This window comes from Mytilus californianus, unplaced genomic scaffold, assembly GCF_021869535.1.
Source record: "Mytilus californianus isolate M0D057914Y unplaced genomic scaffold, xbMytCali1.0.p SCAF_13, whole genome shotgun sequence".
NCBI classification, from domain to species: Eukaryota; Metazoa; Mollusca; class Bivalvia; order Mytilida; family Mytilidae; genus Mytilus; species Mytilus californianus.
In genome coordinates, this window is record NW_026262615.1 from 35,612,231 (window position 1) to 35,618,297 (window position 6,067).

The 6,067-nt window shown below is 28.1% G+C and overlaps 1 long non-coding RNA gene across 1 annotated transcript; it reads right to left on the minus strand.

The window, feature by feature from the left end:
* Window positions 1–4,118: 4,118 nt before the first annotated feature.
* On the minus strand, window positions 4,119–5,271 carry LOC127723565 (uncharacterized). The gene is made up of 3 exons (XR_007992129.1): window positions 5,141–5,271; window positions 4,581–4,647; window positions 4,119–4,207 (listed from the first exon to the last, which is right to left on the minus strand). It is a non-coding gene; the product is annotated as an uncharacterized LOC127723565 (long non-coding RNA).
* Between the last annotated feature and the right edge of the window lie 796 nt (window positions 5,272–6,067).

Consider the following 6,067-nt stretch of genomic DNA (forward strand, 5'->3'; position numbering starts at 1 on the left):
CATTTTACAATCAACTTTGATAACAAAATTGTACAATCTATTATTATTCTGAAAAAAACTTTTTTTGTTATCATCTTTATTTTTTTCAAATCTCAAAACTGTAGTTGTGCATGAAGAATCACTGAAGAGACTTTAATTTTCCAAATGCCCACCTAGTAATCATCAAATTTTGATAAATGATCTTTATAAATGCTAATTATTATGAAAAATTGTTTTTATCTCTGAATAAAGTGAATATTTGAAAAGAAATTATTTAAAAAAAACTTGAACATATCTTCCTTTTTGAACCACTTGTAAACTTATCAAATATGGTATCTTCAGTTTGACTAATTTCTGTCAGTGAACAGCCAAAATTTGTCTCCAGAAAAAATAAAATACACTTCTATCTTCATTTTTATGGTATATTAATTAAATCACTTTTTTGTCTGTGTATTATATTGTCGAAACTGATGACTGGCATGCTACATATCTAGATAAAGTTAATTATTGCAGGACCTTGGGTGAATTGGACTCTTGGTTAAAAATTAATTGAAAGAAAATATAGTATTGAATTTAGAAAATAGAATAAAAAATAATGGTGAAAATTGTGAACTCAAATGCTTCACTAATTAATGAATAAGTGATCATAATTTAGAAATAGAAAATAGTGGATAATATAAAATTCCTAGAAAGGTAGAATATGGAAAATGTGCCACTTGCTGGACGATGGAGAACACTTCCTCCTGGATTGTAAAATTAACAAAACAACATAGCGATAATCCATTTGAAAATTGTTTACCTTCTCATAATAATGTCTTTTACACAAGAATAAAAAGTAAAAGAAATGCTAAACATCTATAACATGGAACATGTTTAAAATATTGGGTCGTTTATAAAATAGTCATTAGAACTAAGGGCAGAAACCTAAAAAAAATCCGTGTTTTGATTTCTTATAGAATTGTTATCTCTTTGCATTATAATGTTTGTTTTTGGTTGTTTTTTTGTTGTTGTCAGAAACTTAATATGTTTATGACAATAGAAATATCAAATTTTACTGTAATGAATGTTTTGAATATATTTATTCAATAGAGAAATAAGAAATTGGCTAAATCTTATTTAGATTAAGTCTTAAAGATAATCTTAAACATTTGTTAAACAATGTTGAATGCAGATCAGTATCTCTAAGTATAAACAATTTTAATTTTAGAAAATTAATTTGAGAAACACCTTTTCATTAAAAAAAAAAAGCCAGGCATTGTAAAAATTTGCATTATAATAGAAGATGATATTCATTTATTCTTCACTTGCCAAAAAATACATGTAAACAAATAATCAAATTGATAGAAATATTTGAAATGAATAACATCAAAACAAACAGTCGTGAGACAATTGAAAAAAAAATGTTATTAAGGTGGATTCCTACAGATATAGCAATTTTTTTTTCACCATTGAATTTTTCTTAAAATTTGCATACATATACTATGCAATGGCCTCTATAAAAGTTTGAGTTAAAAATAATATGTCACTAGACTCATGGTAACGGTCACCAAAGTTGGTACATCACGTGTATGCATAAATACATACCTGATGTAGAAACTCTGGATTTTTTTCAAGCCTTTGAAAGTTATTTGAAAGGTTTGTTCTTCATTTTTTACAAAATTAACATTAAAAATGTAAATAAAACACAAATAATGGCAGTTTTATTCATATTTATTAATTTCGGCTCAAATTTAATCAACACTGCTGCACACAAAAAACACAGATTTTGCTAAAAATTTCTATTTTTCTTAAATTTCCAAAAAAAATGGTCCAATGAATATTTTTTTAAATTTGACATAAGATGGTCAAAACAATGAGCTTTGAAAAAATAAAAATAAAAATATGGGTCACAAGACTATTTTTTGACCTAAAACCGTTTTTGTGACCCCTAACGACACAGTGATCAACAGCAGTTCTTTGTATATCTTTCAAAATTGTGTGTACAAAGTGTGACACATGTTGTCATATCCTTTGTTAAACTTACACAGAATAATACAGTTTCACAAGACAATCAAATGAAAGCAATTTTTGTTTCTACGAACAATGGTTGCCATGGCAACAGGACAAGAAATTGGAATATTCAAGGGTTTGCATTGTTCTGATGTGCAAGAGTAACTACCTAACAGACAAAAAGAGATCAAATACCATGATTTCAGAGCTACAACACATGGCTTCTATGTAAATGTAAACAAATATTATGATAATGCTGCTTATATAAGCATTACTGTGGTCTAAAACGAGCAAAACAAATTACTCAGCAGTTAGCGAAAATCACCATATATTTTTTTCTTTCAATTATCGATTCATAGATACCAGTCATGCAATTAAATGGATTAAAAAAATGTCAAGACTTTGTCACCCTGTCCTCAATTAATGATTTAAGTTTGATGAAGCATAATAATAATTCTTTATATATTTTCAGTTGTCATAGTAACATAAGCAAAAAATGATGATATTATAACTTTTTCAAAGGTTTTTCAACTTTCTTTATTTTTAATGCCTCAATAATTAAGCAAAAACATAGACTGTTATATCTTAAAATATGTATATAGTTTACTCCTCTGATTCAGTCAAATACTGATTGATAGTCATAGCATAATTAGAGTTCATTTTGTTCCCTGTACAAATTGTCAATCCTTCGATCCATATTGAATAGTACAGGTTGCTCCCATTCAGATATATCATATTACTATTAGTGGCATTACGAAAAGAAAATACCAGTTGTTTTTCTCCCTTCATTTAAAATCTCACATCTTGGCATATTACATCTCTGGAATAGGTTTGATCAACTTACAGCTGCTACCTGAGTGTTGTCACTATTTCTTTAAAGACGTCTTGTTTGAAAATCAAATTTTACACAATGATCTATATATATATATATATATTATAAAGAATATGAGAAGGAATTTGCTGAATGTCTCAAGCACTAAAGCATTGTCGTTTACTTCAGTTTCTATTTCATATGTTGTTCCTTCTTTAACATTTGAACTACATGGGGCCTTCTTTCTATTCTTTTTATTTCAATTCTTCTCTTTTAAATTCTGTGTTTTTGGTTATCTCTTTGCCTCTCCAATTTCTAATTCATACTTTCCAAAACTTTCAGAGTAAATTTGCCGGGGGAACGTTCTGATGTTGCATTTACCTTAAAGTTTAATTTATTTATTTGTAATGAAAAAGTGTAATATATAATATTATGGTGCAAACTTAATCCAATCATGTATTAAAACATCAATTTAAAAAGATTATATACCTGACTAACAAAGGTACTCATTAAGCGTTTAATATCATAATGTGATATATGGCCAGGTTTTTGAAGTGATTGTAATAATTAGGTCACCTGATGGGTATGCAATTTTATATTGCTTCTGCATATGATGTACATCCTTTTTAGTGTTTTTCTAATGTTCAAAGGCAATTTGGAATGAAATATAAGTGACAATATAGGGAGCAATATAGTGTCCAATACAAATGCAAATTCAAGGTATATATGTAATAGCTGTGACCTTGACCATTTACTTTAAATCAATACAGTTGAACTGTTCTTTTTGGTATACATTTACATATACAGCATGTGACCAAGTTTGTCATAAACATAAGTAATCTACATCACATAGTTAGCTTCATTGTTACACATAGGAACCAGTGGCAGTCTTTATAATATACTTTATATTTATTAAATAACAAAATAAAGTACAAATCAATAGTGTAAAATGTGGATCACTGTGACCTTCTTTTGCCTGGAAGCTGAATTACTAACTGATACTCTGAGAGTCATCTGTGTATATAAGTTTGTATGATCTGACACCTTTAAATATGGTTGCTGAGATATGAAATTGGATGTTTAACATAACCAAAGCCAGTGAAGTGGCAAATGTATGTCATCTTTGTACAAGTTTACATGATCCTACAATTTATAGTTGATGAGATATGAACTTATGCATTTCAACTTGAGGCAAACTAAAATCTACTAAATCTATTGTCTAAAAAGAAATGTTTATGCCAGCAAAACACCATTATCAGATTAAAAAGTATCAAATGAAACCTCAAGTTTTTTTCTCAAAGGTAACTACATGTAATTATCCTAAAATGTATGAATTTACCATTGACAGCCATTTATATCCTTCATTTTTCTGTAAAACTGCTGCTAATAACCTGCTGTTCTTTAAAGGATGATGATCCACCATAAGACCTACAATTGATAAGAAATATAATAAAAATCGTATCGAGAGTAAATTTATATAATTATAGGATTCATAATGAGTCAGACTTTTATATTACTTGTTATCAACTTCGGTTGTTCAATAACAAAATAATAAAAATAATGATAAACGAGCCTTTTTTTTAAAAAACAAATTAGCTAAAAATTCACTCACAAACTGAAAAAAAATCATATTCCATATAATAACATGAGCATTGCAAAGTATGGCATCCTATCACCATAGAAGACTGTTGCTTCTAAAGATTTCACAAGGGTGTTTAGAATCTACAAGGTCCACTTTGATCTGACATTTGGGCATTTCTTTTCTATTAATAAAGTTAAAGCCTTAATTCTTTAAATTTACCTGTATTACTTTCATAGTTCCAACCAGTACCAAACATTTGCCATTCTGCAACAAAACTGGCTTCAACCTAATGAAAAAAAAGTAGTACAACATATATTAATGAAAGTACATGCAGTGTTCAAATACTATAGCTAAAACATATTACATTTAAAATTAACTGGAAACTCAGGCTGTCAACAATGAAATTTGTAATAATAACGTATGAAGGCTTTCAAAACCAAATTGGGTTCATTAAATTTGTTGAAATTATCCATAAATATAGATTTCATTTAATAAATACCAATATACATGTAACTAATTCTAGTTCAATATTTTTGTTGAAACAAATTCTGTCACGATCTAAACATCAAAGTCTTCAAGTATATATAACACTGCTTTACCAAAAAATTAATTTGAAATATTGACCCTAAACTTGACATTATTACCAAGATCTGTTAATTCATTTTTATGACTGCTAGGGCAAATATGAATATAATTATGGTCCTCATTATACTTTATATCTACTTTGGTAAATTATCAAAAAAAATACTTTGAAATTATTCAACTAAAGATTTCATTACCTTCCAATTACTCATTATATTAACCATGTTTAAAACTGTTTCTTCTCCTGATTTAATTTTCAGGATTCTTTTGCAACTGCGAATATTTTCTTTCCGGTTTCATTCTCCTTTTTCTTTATGGTGGATGAATTAACAGAAAATACATTCCATCCATTAAGAAAATTGTTTAAATGTGTGGCACTAATTCCTGCATGTATCATTCCTGAAAAATATGATATGAAATGTCAGTCTGCGCATTGGTTAATTAGATTGGTTAATTAGATAAACTATTTAGACTTTTGAGTTCATAATTTTATTTGGAATATACAATTGTTTTTTTCTTAATTTATATTTATATAATATGATTGTAAATTCATATTTGCCTTTATTCTTATAGATCACAGACTCATATAAATTTCCAATAATGTGGAGTGAGGGTGGGTGTGGCTTGCATGCCCCTTCCTCATCTTCTTTTTTCCCTTCATGCATTATCCTGCATTCTACACATCATTATATCTGTGTTTTTAAATGACTAAATCTCTAAGGTATCAGACCACTTGGTCTATGATCACATACAAAAGATGATTAATATGAAAATTCTGATTATAAGATAAAGACAACTAATATTTCAAGTTTGTAAAACATTATTTCTGTGAATGAATCATTGTGACTGTATTTGTTTTCTTTTTCAATTCTAATTTCATTTATGATAAATTGCTACCAAATAATTATTTACAAAATAATTTTCCCCTTTTGGATGCAAAACTAAAAAGCCCCTTATGCTGTTGTCATTCTGTTCATTGCAAAAATGATAAATAAAATAACTTCCAGGGGCAAAATTCTAGAAAAATTACTAAGTCCAGCTTCCTAAAAAAATTGGGCGGCACTTTCCCTCAAAATTATGCTTTTTACCCTCAAACCACACAAACCCCAGACCATAATAGAGGG